This window comes from Amblyraja radiata, chromosome 5 (genome assembly GCF_010909765.2).
Source record: "Amblyraja radiata isolate CabotCenter1 chromosome 5, sAmbRad1.1.pri, whole genome shotgun sequence".
Taxonomy (NCBI): domain Eukaryota; kingdom Metazoa; phylum Chordata; class Chondrichthyes; order Rajiformes; family Rajidae; genus Amblyraja; species Amblyraja radiata.
This window is the reverse complement of record NC_045960.1, coordinates 39967703-39972244: the sequence shown is the minus strand read 5'-3', so window position 1 is coordinate 39972244 and position 4542 is coordinate 39967703.

Below are 4542 nucleotides of genomic sequence, written 5' to 3'. Positions count from 1 at the left end.
AACAATGTTTTTGTATATGTACTGCTTGTAAAACAAGGTTTTTTGTATGTGGAATGTGTGAAATTCAAAGCAATGAGCAAAGTTGTGTGTCACTTTAAGAAGTTTGTCCTTTAAAATGCAAATGGACAGTTTATGGTGTGCTCCGTTAAGAAACAGGCATGAATGGGGGGCGGAGCTATACTCGAATGATAAAATGTGTTGGTTGATTATAAATCTTTAAGACTCATCCCGATTAAAGTGTTAAATGAGATTGGAAATGTCAAAATACAGAGTAAAAGAAAATGTATTATTGATTACTGATTCTGAGAGTTCTTTTAGGAAAGATTGTTTTGATATGATAACAGAGGTTGTCTTTTAAAATGCAAATGAAGCAAGATTACTGTTTTCAAGCAAACAAAAATATTTTGAAGCATGGGCTGTTTGAGGGAAATGATGGTAGATGAAAAATTGTCTTATGACTTACAAAAGGGGGTTTGAGGGAACTCACAATGAGGGATAAAAGGTGAGAAGATAAAGTAGATTGGGGAAGAGAACATATTTGGAGAATTGAATATTTAGGTGGGGAGAGCCTCTTCGGATATAATTGGATTAAAGAATAAGTTCACAGGGAAGTGTTAAGAAGGAACTGAGATACTGAAGGATCAAAGGAAGACAAAAGTGCTGGAGAAACTCAGCTGGGAACAAGATTTACAACTTTTTATTGATACAGGAAAAGCTGCGGTGTCCACCCCCTGGAGAGTGGGGGGGAAGCCACCTACAGGCCCTGGGCAATTAACTAATTATGTATGGTCGGCAATTAACCCATGTCTTGCCAGATCTACATTCCCAGGTTGGAGGAGTTTTTGCTGGAAACCAGTGACCAAGGCCATAAAAGCTATACGATGATGGTGCTGGGACAAGAAGAAATTGAGATTGTGTTGAAAAGAACAACCAAGTGTTGCTAACAACATGAACTGCTGTAAAGATTGAAGATCATCGTCGCTGGATACATTTGATTGACTGTGAACAGTTTGTGGAAACAAGGACGATGGGCTATTGATGCTCCCTTTATTCTGGGGTGGCCCAGCCCACATGGACTGAACTTTCTTCAGATGGCAAACTTGCGGACTAACCCACATTTAAAGGATGGTACACACCTCCTTTTAAACAAGATTGAAGTCAAACATGACAAGCGCAGCAAAGATAACCTGACTACAGACAGTAAGAGGTCTGCAAAGGCCAGTTAAATCTACCTGTTTTTGCCACAACCAAGGCACTGGTGTATTTTTAGGAAACACTATATTTGTGACAGGGCATTGTTATGTTGCATATGCAGTGCCACACAAAAGAAGCATGAACCAGTTACACCAGCACAAGGGGAGTTCCAAGCGAAGCCGAATAAAGGCCGAGCAATTTTTATGATCCTTTTCCTGTCCTATGGTAGTATCTTAGTGTCACGTTCGGGGGAGGTTGGTGGCCATTTAAAATGTTTGGAGGGACTTGTGGAACGATTGTCCACTATGAAATGATTGTGTTACTAGTGTACTATTAATTTGTCTGATGAGATACTTATGGTCTTTCGTATGTACTCAGCAAGGACTGTAGTTGTTATCAAAATTTTGATAAAAGGATGGAATGATGAAGCTGAATTTTAGTTAAAAATATAAGAAGATATTAAATTGGCTTCTGGGCTAGCTTACAGCTTATATTTAGTCTCAAATTAGGCTTGCCTCAGGTTGCGGGTGTGTGAGATAATAAATCCTATAACATTGTCTCCCAAGTGAGGAAGTGACAGAGAAAGAAACAGCTAGTCACATCTTTGAAGTAAGATGCCGTAAACCAAATGACCAATGTTTATGGGGGAGGAGGCGATAAAGGAAGAGAGAAACAGCTAGTCACATCTTTGAAGTAAGATGCCATAAACCAAATGGCCTATGTTTATGAGGGACCAAGTGACAGAGAGGAAGCAGCGAAAGAGCTAGGGTGATCTCTTTGAAGATAAAATGTCGTAAACCAAATGGCCAATGTTATCTTGTACCATGTGACAAAAGGCCTTTGATGTGATGTCTTTTCCTGTACCTCTGACCATGACTAATGTCTGTGGAATGTGCTAAGGTGACAAAGAAACCCTATATAATGCAATGTAATTCTGTTGTTCAGAGAAGGTGGCTGAGCACAGTTAAGTGTCTACATTGGTTACTTGACTGGAATTCTCGCTCCCTTCCATCGGCCGATGTTAAGTAAAGTTTTGAACTGGTCTACCAAACAGTTTGTGTGGTGTCTGTTTATTAAGAAGCGAACCTGGTTTAGTAGTTATAAAAGTAGCTTTTTCAGCAGCATCTATGGAGCGAAGGAAATAGGCAACGTTTCGGGCCGAAACCCTTCTTCAGACTGATGGGTTTCGGCCCGAAACGTTGCCTATTTCCTTTGCTCCATAGATGCTGCTGCACCCGCTGAGTTTCTCCAGCATTTTTATGTACCTTCGATTTTCCAGCATCTGCAGTTCCTTCTTATATATTATGTTTACACATTTAGTTGTGCTGATGCATGTAAGAATTTCATTGTTCTATCTGGGACATATCTGGGTTAACATATGATGATCGTTTGACGGCACTGGGTCTTTACTCGCTGGAGTTTAGAAGAATGAGGGGGACCTCATTGAAACTTACAGAATAGTGAAAGGCTTGGATAGAGGATGTTTCCACTAGTATGAGAGTCTATGACATAAAAGTAAGCATGCAGGTACAGCAGGCAGTGAAGAAAGCAAATGGCATGTTGGCCTTCATAACAAGAGGAGTTGAGTATAGGAGCAAAGAGGTCCTTCTGCAGTTGTATAGGGCCCGAGTGAGACCACACCTGGAGTATTGTGTGTAGTCCCCTAATTTGAGGAAGGACATTCTTGCTATTGAGGGAGTACAGCATAGGTTTACAAGGTTAATTCCCGGGATGGCTGGACTGTCATATGTTGAGAGTATAGAGCGGCTGGGCTTGTATACTCTGGAGTTTAGAGGGATGAGAGGGTATCTTATTGAAACATATAGGATTATTAAGGGATTGGACACGCTAGAGGCAGAAAACATGTTCCCGATGTTGGGGAGTCCAGAACCAGGGGCCACAGTTTAAGAATAAGGGGTAAGAATGGAGACAAGGAAACACTTTTTCTCACAGAGAGTTGTGAGTCTGTGGAATTCCGTGCCTCAGAGGGCGGTGGAGGCCGGTTCTCTGGATACTTTCAAGAGCGAGCTAGATAGGGCTCTTAAAGATAGCGGACACAGGGGATATGGGGAGAAGGCAGGAACGGTGTACTGATTAGGGATGATCAGCCATTATCACATTGAATGGCGGTGCTGGCTCGAAGGGTCGAATGGCCTACACCTGCACCTATTGGCTATTGTCTATAGCGGCTATAGCCTCAGAATTAAATGATGTTCCTTTAGTTAGGTGTGGTGACTCTGTGGAATTCATTGCCACAGAAGGCTGTGGAGGCCAGGTCAATGGATATTTTTAAGGCAGAGATAGACAGATTCCTGATTAGTACAGGTGTCAGAGGTTATGAGAAGGCAAGAGAATGGGGTTAGAAGGGAGAGATAGATCAGCCATGATTGAATTCCGGAATAGAAATGATGGGCTGAATGGCCTAATTCCGTTCCTATCATTTATGACCTTATGACCTTGTTACCTTGTGGTCATGGGGAGAACTGTTGAAAAATAAAACTGTGATGTATCCCAATAAGATGCTCTTTATGGTGCATCTGTGCAGTAAATTTGTAAAAATCATAGAGCATAGAATATAGAACAGTCGGGATGTCAGGGGTTATGGGAAGAAGGCAGGAGAATGGAGTTGAGAGGGAGAGACAGATCAGCCATGATTAGACTTGCCAACTTTCTCACTCCCAAATAAGGGACAAAAGGTCAAAATAAGGGACAAATCCCCAACGGCAATTCGTTGCCGACTCGCCCATGGTGAATGTTGAGTTGGCCCGGGTTGGGAACTGCACACAAAGCCCAGCCGGCGGGCCAGCTGAGGAGTTTTGGCCCGGGTCGCGTGCAAAGTCCAGCACCCCATCCAACTCATGAACCGATGATCGGCCATGAGAAGGAGGCGTGGTGGAGTCGGCGGTAAGCGAAGGTCGGGTTGCTAACCGACGGGGCAACGGGCGAGGCACTGCTGCTGCTGCTGCTGCACTCCATGGGCTGCACTACGCTGGGACGGGTGAGGCGGGGCCGGACGTGGCGCTCCAACCCGACAGTCCCCTCCACCCTAGTAGTAGCAGACAAATATGGGACAAACCAATTTAGCCCAGTACACGGGATGTCCTGGCTAATACGGGACAGTTTGCAACTCTAGCTATGATTGAAAGGCGGAGTAGACTTGAAGGGCCGGCTACAGCTGCCAACACCTCTGGAAGCAAAGGTTTTATCATCTTTGTCTAGAATAGGACTGCTTGAGTTGAGGGGGAGGGGTGGTCTCGGCCCATGCGCACGCGCAGCGGCACTGCCTCCGGGCAGCTGCACGTGACCGGATGTGTGCAGTTGCTGTCGGTTGCAGCGATCACAGAGCGG